Raw genomic sequence first — 14,429 nt, 5'->3', positions numbered from 1 at the left:
GTATATGCATCTATGACCTGATCAAATGGTAAGCATGCCAATCGGATCACGGCTTCAAAATCGAATTTAAGATTTATTCTGCAAAACATTGAATTTTGCTTTGTAGATGGAAAGACAAAGGGGAGTAATTTCATAATTTCTTAATGAAATACTTAACAAATTTATTATATTTTCTATTTTTTTTAATTACTATTTGGAATTTGTTGATGTACCTATAGAATAATGGTTGAAGAAAGATAATTAAATAAAAGAGTAAACATCATTTTTAGTCCCTGTCAATATCTACGAAGTCCTTTTTAGTCCTTGACAATAAAAAAGGACCAAATTGGTCCCTGAAATTACAAAAAAATGGTCATGTTAGTCCTTATGTCAACTCCTAAATATGTAGAGTGGCCTTTTTCTTGTACTTTCAGGGACCAATTTGGTTCTTTTTTATTGCCAGGGACTGAAAAGGACTTCGTAGATATTGCCAGGGACTAAAAAAGGTGTTTACTCTAAATAAAAAGTAAGTTATTATTGTATTAAAATAAAAATATATAATACTTACTACTTTAAATAATGGATTTGATGTTTGTCATTTTAAATGACATAAGTTATATCATTTTAGGAGAGAGATACAAAAAATAGAAATCAGAGGGGAGAAAGTGGATGTTTATTTTTAATTTGGGATAGGTTATTCTACCTACTCTCTTCTTGCCTACCTTTTGTCTACCTCTTTCATCTCCATTGGATTACAATCTAATTCAACGGTCCATAATTGCGAAATAAAATAATCTTTTTTTTTTCTTTCTCTCTCCTCACTTTCTCCCACACCCTTTCTCTCTCATCCCCTTTCTCTCTTCCTCTGCTATCCCGACACATCCTTTTGATCTCTCAATACCTATTTTTTTTCTTTATCTCTGATCTCCGTCGAGGTGAACGCGCGGAAGCATTATGCGATTCATCCACCACAACATTTGAAATCATCGTTCTTATAAGGTTTATTTTTTTATTTTTATTTTGACCTTCTTTTTAAAAGGCAATTCTTGATTCGTGAAGAAAAAGAAGAGATTTTTCTAGACTACCAGATTACAATAGACTGTACAATTGTAGAATTGATAATCTACAATATTTGGGTTCCTTCATTATTCATGTAAGTAGGAAGGTGCAAAATCATTTTTCATTCTTTGCCATCAAAACCTTGAATTCTATCCACGCGGCCATAGAATCTCGTAAACCAAAATAAGCTATGTGCTTTGTTTGCATCCACAAGTGCAATTCTCAAGTTCATTGTGAAGCTTCTGAAAGAGGGCGAAAATAAACCTGATAATGACGATGGGATCGCAGAGGAAGAAAGAAGGGGAGGAGAGAGAAATGGTGTGGGAGGAAGTGAAGAAAGAGAAAGGGAAAAAAGAATTATTTTATTTCGCAATTATGAACCGTTGGATTAAATTGTAATCTAACTGTGATGAAATAGGTAGGCAAAAGGTAGGCAAGAAGGGAGTAGGTAGAATAACTTATCCTAATTAATTTAAATTTTAAATAAAAAATATATTTTGTGTCTATCTCTCTCTTAAAATGACATAATTTTATGTCATTTAAAATGACAAACATTCTTCCCTTAAATAATTTCAAATAGTTAACAAAAAGCATTAATATCCGTAAATTAGCAAAAAAAATTATTTTATAGTGGTTACTCGTTAATGGGATATTATATTTCATTACAAAATTTTCTTTGTATATCTAAAACTAATTTTAATATCTAACTATTCCAGTGCACTAAAAAATAGAAAAATAATAATATTTAAAGTTATATAGGATTCTTCTAGATTAAATTTATTTGGTAAGTTATTATTTTGTTAATTTAATATGAATTTATGTTATAATTCAATCGTGTAATAATTGAGAGTGTAGCTTACCAAAAAAAAAAAAAAAATTTGAGAGTGTAGTTTGAAATTGTTTCACTGTTTTTATCTGAGGATCTTTCCCTGATATCTTTACTTTTTGAGTGAAATTAAATTCGAAATATCAAACAGTCTTCGTGGTTTTTATTATATCATTACATTGCTTTGTTTTTCCCTGTCTAATTATCAAGGGCGTTCTACTGTGTTAAGCTTTTTCTTTTTTTAAGGGAAAAAAAAACTAATGCCCATTATTGTTCTTTGCATAGAATTTTACTTGAGTATTTAATGACGTCAAAATGACGACATTCAATAAATAAAGATAAACTTGTTTACCAAAAAAAAAAAACTTAGTTGGAAAAAAATGCAACAACTGGGATTCAAAAAAAAGAAAAGGAAATGAGCCTTTTTTTTCCGGTCAAAAGTTATTTTTTTTAAAAAAAACACTTTTATTGTAAAGTGTATTTGGATGGCTACTTTTAAAAAAGCAGAAATTATAAAAAAGTCAAAAAATTATTTTTTTAAAGAAGTCAAAAGCCAATTTTTTTTTCAAAAACTAAACTTTTTTAAAAAATCTAAATAATTTTAACTTTTATAAAAAAACACTTTTAAAATAAGCAGAGCATAAAAGTAGCTTTTTTTAAAAGGCCATCCAAATGCACTCTAAATGAGTTATGAATAAGTAGTTAGAAGAGTCGCGTCTCTTCGTTTGCGAATAGTCAAGCCTTTTCATTTGTGAATAGTCGTGTCTATTCGGTTGCAAACATTCGCATCTTCTTGCTTTTGAAAAGTCACGTCTTTTCGTTTCCGAATAGTCGTACCTCTTGAGCTTGTTACCGTTCATCTCCTATATATATGTAGGGTTTAGTGTTTGTCATTTTAAATGATATAAGTTATGTCATTTTAAAAGAAATACAGACACAGAAAAATGAAAATCATGGGAGAGAGTGTCTGGTTTTTTTTTAATTTAAAATTTAAATAAATTTTTTTTCTATGTCTGTCTCTCTCTTAAAAGGACAGAGTGTTATGTCATTTAAAATGACAAACACTTTTCCTATGTATCTATGTCCAAATGAATTCAAATGATTAGTTTTCCTGACTCTTTACCAAAAATTCTACTAAGATTAATCCTCCTATATTGCCTTTATGTGTGATTGATCAATGTTCATTGTGTTTGCTGATATTATTTTTTCTTGGTAGTGCCATCATTGAAATAAGACATTTGTCCACGAACCTTAGACACCGTTGAAGGAACAAAATTGTTTTAAGGACACAATATTCAATATTGGACTCGGATTTAATTTTCTGCAATTTTTATGCTTTGATATTGCATTTCTGATTTTCTATGATATTGTATACAATTTTATATTTTCCTGATATCACCATAATCAACCAGACAAATTTTTACAATAGCTGTCACCGAAAGATTCATCTAATTGAGCTTGAGATTGAGGGAGAGCACCTTATCCTCTTTGTGAACTTAGTTCCTAAGAGAAAGATGATTCACGTGTTCTGCATATGCCTGGTTTTTTTATTTATGAAATTTAAGTAATAAGATAATATGATTTTAATATTAAATTAATCTAAGGATTGATATTTAATAAAGATTTTCCCTCAAAATTTATTTATCATTAGTGAGATAACATTTATTTGTTTATTGTAAAGATATAATAAAGTTTAAATCTTAATACACTTTTTTCACCATATATATAGGTTCCTTAATGGAGCAAACATTCTAAAAAAACCTGCAGTCTTCTAGGACAAATTCACGATACTCATTTGTGTTTTCTTGACCTTTATTTATTTCCCCAACCATATATCTACTTTAATATGTTAATCAGCATATTAAAGCATAAACTAATTAATTCTAAGATTAAATTGACAAATACATTAATTACCATTGACTAGAAAAACGGTATGAACATGGTTTCTTTCAATGTTTTGTTTTGTAATAATGAGTCTCCATCAATTTATTTTCTACAAATCCTTGAACGCCAGTTAAACTTGTACAAGAAGAAAAGAATAATGCGTTAATATAAATACACGTAAATCTTCTCCCACACACGAATATAATTCGCTTTTCATATAAAAATATAATATTTATGTGGACTTGAAATCTCTTCGTGGTAACATAGCTTTTCTGTTTCGATGAGGAATGTGTGGCAACCTAAAACGCAGCGAAGAAGCTATGAAGTTTCTCTCTCTCTCTCTCACACACACACACACAAACACGCTCTTTACTGCAAACACAAAACTCCAGACAGTGAAACTTCCTCTGATGAAATGAATGGCCACCAAAATAACTTTTTAGGGGTGGCATTATCCAAAGAAAAAAAAAATTTATGTGGTCCCCCCCAGCCCCCACAAACAAAGTTCACCGATCCACAACTCCACGTGATGTGTGCACCAGATAAAAGCACAATGTTGGAATCCAAACCGTAATCAGTGTTATCAAGGAATGTTTTATAAAAATATATTTAATTTAATTTTAAAAAATATGTTAATTTTAAAACATAATCTTCACATTTAAAATATTTCGATGCTAATAAATTATATGTGAGTATCTAAATATTGTAATTATAATTTATTGTTCTAAACTTATAAGGAAGTCTAAGACAACTTCACTTCTCAATATATTACATGAATATTATTTAAATTAACTTAATGAAGTTTGTGGAAAATTTGTTATAATAAAATCTATATAAATATTATTTGTCGTTATATTATAAATAAAGGGTAATATTTTGTTATGTTGCATGAGAAAAATATTATTTATTGTACTTATATTTTTTAAATAGATTCTACACGAATTTTTTTCTCTTCTCCAACTCTTTTCTCTCTTCTATTCATTATTTGAGTAGGAGATAATATTTTTCTTATGTAACACAAAAAAAATATTACTCATAAATAAATTTAGAAATTATTGATGAGTGACGACATATAAGAGATTTCGGAAGCGCAATATAAATTAACTCAAAATATCATCTCCAATTTTAGTTTACTTTTTTCAGCGAAATTGGTTTTTGCCGTGGATTATCTATCATCTATGCATGTGGTTTGGTTTGGTTTGTTTGGGGAGGGAGATAATCAAGAAAGAACAAAATGGCAAGAGAAAAAGCGTGCTTTCCAAGATTCGGAATCTACGGAAGGATCATTCCTATCTATGACTAAGAAACCCTCATGTTCGTCTGTTCCAATTACAAGACAAAGACAAGCACTGCGCTCCGTTTGGATGATTAACATTTAATAACCCCACTTATCATAACTACCCCTCCTTCTTCTCCAAATTGTTATTAATATAAGGTACACTTTGTCGCCATTCCCCGGATATTCAACTTGGGAATCCAGCATTCACATTATAATTGTTATTTGGATTTTCTCTCTCCCGTATTATAAATATTTTTTTATTCTTTTCACTCAATCCCACGTAGATTTTACATCTTTTTATGTGCATAAAAGATGAAGTTGGATTTTCCCATGTTGTGACTCAACTAGTGGTAGACACTATATTTATTAAAAAATAAAAAATAAAGAAAACTTTGTACGCAAATAGAAGAGTCACAACATGAGAAAATATTTTTTCATGAAAGAAATAATTTTATCTCCTATCATATGAGAGATATCAAGGCTCTTTGACCCATATGAGATTTTTACCTCTTTAATTTTTTAACTTGGTATTCGATTTACGATATTTATCAATGGAGACCGTCGAGTGACGCGATGGGGACCCAGCGACACTAAGTGCTGCGAACCAACCCCTGCGTCACTTACACATTCATTTTTTTTAGTTGAGTGACGCCCCCTTCCCCTGGGGAACTCATAGGATTGTGCCAAGTGGCACAAAATCGTTAGTCATGTTACCGTAAAATTTCGGAAGGCAATTATCCAAATAAATGATTTTTATTTCACATAAATTTTCGAGATCTACGCAATGACACCTCATTTGACATATTTTATCTCTCACAAACATAGTTCAAATTTGTAAAAATGTGGAACTATGTTTGTGAGAGATAAAATATGTCAAATGAGATGTCATTGCGTAGATCTCAAAAAGTTATGTGAAATCAAAAAAAAAATTAATTTGGATACCCGAGTCAAAAGTTATTGCCTTTTAAAATTTTACGTTAACGGGACTAACGAGATTGTGCCACGTAGCACAATTCTATGAGTTCCCCAGGAGAGGGGGTGTTACTCATTTGGAAAAAAAAAATGAATGTGTAAATGACGGGGGGTGATTTGCGGCATTCAATGTCTGGGTCCCCCTCGCGTCACTCAATGACCCCATTAATAAATATCATGAATCAAATACCAAATCGATATATTAAAATCTCAAAAAATCCCAATGTGCCAAAGAGCTGAGATATCGAATCCTTATTATTTCTAAGATTAATTTTATATAATAAAAATTGATTTCAATTACATTTAAAACTACAATTCTATTCACATCAAATTTTTATTTGTCTCAAACACAAAAATTAATATTCTTAATCATTTCAGTTCTGACAATATTAGAATTAAAGATAAGACTTTAAATAGTAATCCAAATTATATCAAGAGTAATTGCACTAAACTCCATTAAAGTTAGCACTTATCATACTAACCTACTTTTCTTGCTTAAGATTTGTACGTAAAGTATGTGAATTATTGTCATGTGCTTGATTAAAAGAAATATTAGATATAAGAATATTATATAAAATATAAAATATAAAATAAACAATACAAATATCAATAGAATAAACACTAATCTAACACAAGGAAAAGCCAATCAAACGAAGAAAGCATTGAATAAAATATTCATTTGCAATCTCACATCCCTAAAAAGAAAGCTATTTTTCTTTTGTTTTTAGTCCTGAGGGACAACTTTATTTCTGTAAAAGAAGTTACGTCAAACAATAAATGGATTTGGGTATTAAAATTCTACGATTCACCTAAAAGAAGAAGAAAATAAAAATTTAAAGAGGCAGGAGATTTTCATCCAAGAATTTGAAGGCTTGTTCGTATTCCAAATTAATTCTAATTTTCAATTGCTGCAAATGGAATACTCATTCGGCGATACTCGTTCAACAAACAAGAGGAAGTTCAATATCGAATAATTTTGTTGCCATAAAGTAATTATTTTATGAAATTATATTTTGATCTCAAATTTTATTTACTGTTAAACTGTCTATGAAAAAAGAAATTATAAATTATCCACTTTAACTTTTAAATTATTGAGTACATTACTTCTAGAAGTTTCAAATTTTCGAATCTGATTGCTTGATTTTTTGTTTTTTTTATACATTGATTGCTTAAATTTTAAACATTGAACAATTCATAGTTTCTTCAAATTTTTGTATATTATTGAAATCAAATTCTTCAGTAATTTTATTTTTTATTTTTGTAGCCAAATACTTCCTATTCTTAAGAAGTAAAAAAATTTCATGAAATTTAGATTCGAGTGTCAAAGATTGGATTACGTAGGCCAGATCGAATCGGGCTATATTTTGATGCTAACATTTTTGTTAGTCATGGGCCAGCAAATTGGGCCATCAATTTTTTAAATGCAATAAATCTAATATTAACAAAAATTATATCAATAAGAATAAAAAAAAATTGAATGGTAAAGAATTTATTCTTAATTGGAGGTATTCAATTCAAGTTTTCAAAATGAAAAAAAAAAAAAAAATTAGTTCAGGAAGACCCATCCTCAATATGGGTCAAACATAGCTTAAACTGGATTAATAAATAATCGATGGAACGATTAAAAAATTAAAAATTTGAGACTGAATAATTCTACAAAACAATGTGAATTCTTTAATGTTTAACTAAATAGATAAATCAAGTGACTATTTAAACGACGTTTAGTAGAGGAGAAATTTTTTTTATCCGACAATCACGATTTTCAAGAATATAATGGGAAGATGAGTTTTCTGGAAATGTTAACAAAAAGTTATTTGTAGACTAAAATATTCTCAGAAATACTGGATTAATTTTCTTAATTCCATGTTTAGTTGTATTAAATTTTCCCTTGTCGTAGAAATCCTAAAATACCACCCCCTGGATAATATTATCGGATGATATTTTCAAAAAAATTTACAAACAAAATAAAATTCCGAGAAAATCAGATACCCGTGTAAAATTTTAAAAATCTTGTACCAAATGTGGGTAAATATAATTATCACTTTCAATTTCTCGAAAATTCTAAAAAATACCTTGTACCAAAAATCCTAAGATCAAAAGTTTAATTCTTGAGAAACACTCTTGGGGAAAGCTTTAACTTTCGGCAAAAAAATTAATTTATTACTTTTTTAAAAAAAAAATTACGAATAAGTTGTCGTTTTGCAAAAAATTACGAATCTATAGCACCCAAACACGCCCACATGGGGCGTGTTCTGATGGAGAGAGACACGTCCATGTGGGGCGTGAGCTTGTGAAAGAAACACGCCCAAGGTAGGGCGTGTGTGGCAGGAGAGAGACACGCCTAGGGTAGGGCGTGAGCTTATGAAGCAAGGCACACATTTTTTTTATTAACAGCAATTAATATATGATAGTTATTAGCGACTTAGATAATTGTTAGGGGGTTAGAAAAATATTTGTGACTTTATTTAATTGTTAGGGAGTTAGAAAAATATTTGTGACTTTATTTAATTGTTAGGGGGGTTAGAAAAATATTAGTGACCTATGTAAGATTGTGATGTGACTTATATATTATATGGACTTACAAATTAATTAGTTACTTCTAAATTGGTATATATTGGTTTTATGACTTATTTACACACTTAGAAATTAGTTTGTGACAATTAATTTTTTTTTATGAATAACACTTGCAAACATATTGACCTTTCAATTAACCACATTATAATTAGGGTTAAAGACGAATGAATAACGTATGCAATATTAATTTAAATTGAATTTGAATTAATATTTGTATTGAAATATATTGATAGAATAATGTAATGTTAAATGAATTAATTGTCAATGATGTTAATGTAATTGAAATTAATATAACAATTGAAGTTATTAGTTAAATGCTATTTAATTAAGTGCAATTAAATTTTATTTAGTGTAAATTAATATAATATCAATACTAATTTGGGTACATCTTTTTCATCTGTAGTAGTTTCTATTATGGCCCATTCGTCTTCATCAGAGTCCTCGCGCTCTGGATCCGATGGTGATCTTGAGCCATCCGATCCTTGTACGCATGTACTTCCTGGTCCATATAGGTGGGAGGTACTCCGTAAGAGGACACAGCGCAGTCACATTTCACAAGTTGTGTGGAACGAGGATACGGTTAGGGGGTTAAAGACGAGGCGAGGGAAACTTCAGGGGGGACCCCATCACGATGATATACCAGACGTTGTCGCTGACTATTTGACACAGGCTGGGTTCATACACGTGGCACGTATGAGTCATGTTGAGGTATGTAATGTTCAAATAGCTTAATTAAATTACCGTATGTGGACTTTGTATAATTGTTGTTTTTCCTTCAGATCGATACCCCCTTGATATCTGCTTTAGTTGAGCGTTGGAGACCGGAGACACACACATTTCATATGACGCAGGGAGAGATGACCGTTACATTACAGGACGTGGCTGGTATACTTGGTTTGCCTACTGACGGGCAGGCAGTTACCGGATCTACAACGTTGGATTGGATTGCTATGTGTCAGGAGGTTTTTGGGACTGCCCCAGTTACGGGCACAGACATTCACGGAGGCGATCTACGTATATCTTACTTAGACAAGATATACGCTGATTGGTTTACAGTAGCACACAATCCAGAGGAGGTGAGGCGTTACACCAAGGCACACATTTTGCGGCTATTAGGCTCATGGTTAGTGTGTGACAGATCAGGTGGCAGCAAAATTGATTGTCGTTACGTTCCACTGCTTGCAGGGGACTTTACCGACATTGGCAGATACAGTTGGGGGTCTGCGGTTCTCGCCCATCTCTTTAGACATTTATGTGTGGCAACAAACCCGCGGACTGTAAATCTGGGTGGTTGTCACGTATTACTGCAGATATGGGCTTGGATTAGATTCCCCCCCATTGCACCACCTATCCCGCAGCCTACCCACCCGGAGTGGCATTTTGGTCACAGGTATATTTTATTAACTCATATTGACTAATTTATTACATGTTCATTTGTTGAATGAGTATGATAATGGTTTACACATTCCATTACAGGTTTAATTCCCTACCTCCCTTTAAGCCACATGAGCAGTCTTGGTATCGGGCAAACCTTGACACGCTTTATAGAGACGAGGTTTGTGATATCTATTATTAATTATTTTTTATTTATTTACATATTATAGTTGGTGGTAATTGTGTTTTCTGAATTACTAATTTTTTTATATGTAGGTTGTGTGGCAGCCATACGGAGAGTACCATACGGCATTGTTTGTATCTGATCATGAGCGGTACTTATGGTTGCCCATTACTCCTATCATTTGCTTCCACACAGTTGAGTACGCTCAACCGGATCGATGTATGCGACAATTTGGTTTTGATCAGCCCATACCGCGGAGACCAAGAAAGCTTAAGGGTGTTCATGATCTAACTCTGCGAGGGAAGAAGGATGATAATTGGGAGCGTAAGTTGAGGCCCTTCATACATCGATGGACGATCAGGGATACGTCCATACGTATTCCCCCTTCAACAGCCGATAATATGCTAACATGCCGGTCTGAAATTAGACATATATTATCCGCTTGAGTGACGTGCTGACGAAGATTGGCAAGGAAGTATGACCAAGCCTACAATGTCTCACCCTCAACAACGGCAAATGCAAGTGGCACACATTCATTATTACCATCTTGAGCTGTGGCAATCAATAACTTTCCCTTATATTTCCCGTATAGATGAGTGCCATCAATTTGTATCATTGGTTTGCAAAATTTAAATGCCTCGCAACATTGTCTGAAAGTCCAGAAACAACGAACAAATACACGTTTTCCGGTAACCAACTGCCCCCCAACAAAACAATCCTTTGTTTGAATATTGTAAAAGGAACCTGGTGAAAAACGAAGCATATATTCACACCAGTTGGGTAAAAATGCATAGGACTCCTCCCAATCACCATATAACATTGCCATTGCTTTCTGCTTCGCATACCATGCCTTTCGATATGAAACTTTGAATCCATATGAATGCGTTATCCTCTCCTGAACGAGCGAAATGGCCACTGAATGTTCCTTTTTTATCATCTCTGAATCACAAAAGCTGGATATAAACATTAACAGAACAACAGGTATATCAACTGCAATTTTAATCAGCTTTTTAATTTGAAATTACGTACCTACTACAAGTGCTGCAATAACGTCAGAATCAAGTTGTCGATGATCTTGAGAAATATGGTCATTCAAGCAATTGTGCTTCCCACCCCATTTCGTCACCTTCCAATTTTCACCATACGTTGGTTTAATTACCCTGACCCTCCACGGGCAACCTTGGACGTGTGCACAACATTTCATGCTTAATTTTGTGGGAGTGCTCTCAACCACAATTGCTTCTTGATGTTCCTTCATGAGGTAGCGCTTGATTGCCATCTGAGCCTCTTTTTTGGATGTAAATTGTTGGTTAACAAACAACTTTTCTCCCAATTGCCAAGGACCCTGGATTGAACCCGAACTCTGCGTCCATGATTGTGCCTCACTCGGATAATCCCAATCAATATATGTGTAATGTGGAATTTCTGACCAAAAAGGATCAACAGGTGCATCGCCTACATGTACTACGTAATAATAATAATAGAATTGAATTATTTTCTTAATCAAAAATTGCAACAACCAAACTGTCAGTATATTAATTGATAGCATACCTTCAGGATGTTTTGGTACTTGACTCGATGTTGTGCCATGATGTACAACGATACGAGACTCCCCCAAATCATGCACTGGTTGAAGTTCAGTACCAGACCTGCCACATTCTTCGTCATTGTCCGATGCACTCGCATCCTCTAAAAGAAGACGATCCTCTATTGCAATATTTTCCTCATCATCTTCGTCATACTCCTCATCCATAACCCAAGTAGGGTCATGTTCATCTTCCTCAGACATGTTAACAGCAGGAACATTAGGAACAACAGGAACAACAGATGATGATGCATTAAGAGGAGAAGTAGACCTAACTGACCTTATTGGTATGACAACTTCCTCCGCGGTTGTAGTATCCACATACAACTCTAAGAAATCCTTTCTACACTGGTTCAAGAACTCTTCCATTACCATATCGATGTCTTCGTCATCGACCACTTGCAAGCTAATGTATTGTTCACGTTGCCATAACCTTGTCGTGACAAGAGTGATCAATTGGTTGTCTTGAAGACATAATTTTTGACGTATTTTCTGATGCAGCTCAGCAACCGTTGAGTTTCATTTAATACGTGATGGCCTTTTCTCCCCTACAAAAATAACACCACGACGACCTTCTTCTTTCCTACCGTTAAAATATAGAACGACACGAATAGTATCAGAATTCGCACTCATTTTTAAAAACAAAATTTTAAAAGATAAAACAAAATATGAGTAAACAAGTGCAAACTATCAGAGAGTTTAGCATAACAATGACAGAATTGTGAAGAGTGTGTAGGGGGGTGGGTGTTTAAATAGCAGTCAATTTAGTCACCCACGCCCATATTTGGGCGTGTCAATCCACTGAACACGCCTTATCTTAGGCGTGACCACACACGCCCTACGTAGGGCGTGTTTCCTTCACAAGCTCACGCCCCACATGGGCGTGTCTCTCTCCATCAGAACACGCCCCATGTGGGCGTGTTTGGGTGCTATAGATTCATAATTTTTTGCAAAACGACAACTTATTCGTAATTTTTTATTAAAAAAGTAATAAATTAATTTTTTTGCCTTAACTTTCATCACATACGAATCAAATTGCAAAAGCGAGGTATATATTTTTATAAAAAAATATAAATAGATAAATTGAAAAAACTAAAGCTTATGACTTATGAGCTGGAGGTTATTTTAACTGATATATGGACTATATTTTCTTTATCTGTTCATATGTTAAAGGTTTTATATAATAGTTTTAAATAATTTATTTCATTGACATATATTAAAAGATTTAAGTTTTTACATTAAAATATTTTAAACTGATTATTTTTTTAACTAGAACATTGATTGTTAAAATATATGGATGTTAATCTTAAAATAAATTTTACGTAAACTTTAAAAAAATAAAGAAAAAAAAACTTAGATAATCTTAATAGCTAATTCTAACAATTATCGAATTTATAAGCTAGTAAGCCAGCCCCACTATTGTGCTGTCGGCTTAAAACAAATTGGATTATGTCACACGTGGTCAAAATATTGTTCAACTTATTTATTTATTTTTGGTGAAAAAATATTGTTCAACTTAATTTATTAATTTAACCCACAAATCATCACGAAACATTGTTGAGTTGAGTATTTAAAGTTGAAAATATTGGGGTTGGTTGGGCCACCAATTTCTTATAGCCGAAGTCCATTACGTTATATTTTTCTATTACTTGCAATTTAAGCAGCCAGCCCTTGACTTTTAAATAACAGCCGCCACACATTAATCTCTTTTTAAAATAAATATAAAAACGGTTGGTAGAAAATGTCAGCACCCTGCGGAGTTTCTTAGCAGCACTTTCATTTGACCAAGGTACCACCAGATATGGGTGATTGCTGCCACTCCACACTGGCGAAATTCTAAACCCTTCCACCAATACATTATTGCTGATATTGCCATAACATCTTTGACCATTTAAATTTCAAGAGACAATTGTAGTCAAAGCCACTAAACCAAGGATAATTTTTAGGTTTTTTTCCCCCTGCCACCCACCATGAGTTTATAGGGTATAAAATACATTGTAGTATTGTCTTATAAGTCTAAAAGTTTTTACATTTTTTATTAATTACTAATTCTACGTGTATTTAATTATTATAATTTATAAAAAATATACAATCAAATATGATTCCTCTCTTATTATATATATATATATATATATATATATATATATATATATATATATATAATTTGATTTTTTTCTTGTTGTAGAAGATAAAATTATCTCCTACATACACATAAAAATGTATGAGGCCCAGGTGAAAAAAAGAAAAAGAAAAAACTATGGTTCTCATACATTTTTATATGTATGTAGAAGATAAAATTAGTCCTCACAACATGAAAAGCATTAATCTCATATATATATATATATATATATATATATTGTTTTATTTTTCTCATTTTATAGGAAAAATACTGTTGATTTCTGCAGAGAAAATTTTTGATGTGGGCCCCATATAGAAAATAGGCTTTCTTTAGTTTCAATATGTTTTGTGACATCAAATTATTGTTGAAGAGATCGTAGACTTCTAAACTCAATCAGTTGTGGTGGGATGGTATCCATGTGACCAAAGTAGTTAAAATCAAGATTTTATGTAAAATTGTAAAGGGAATAAAAATTTGTAAAGCATAAAATCGTAACATAAAAAAATCATAAAAATATAAAATTATAATGATAAATCGAGATTTTAACTACTATGCTTGTGATAGTGCAAAATTAACCATAGCATATGATTTTTA

Source organism: Gastrolobium bilobum, unplaced genomic scaffold, assembly GCF_033153095.1.
Source record: "Gastrolobium bilobum isolate Gb01-03AN ecotype WA unplaced genomic scaffold, APGP_CSIRO_Gbil_v1 utg2184, whole genome shotgun sequence".
In the NCBI taxonomy this organism is placed as follows: domain Eukaryota; kingdom Viridiplantae; phylum Streptophyta; class Magnoliopsida; order Fabales; family Fabaceae; genus Gastrolobium; species Gastrolobium bilobum.
The sequence above is the reverse complement of the archived record's forward strand: the minus strand, read 5'-3'. Positions refer to the sequence as shown.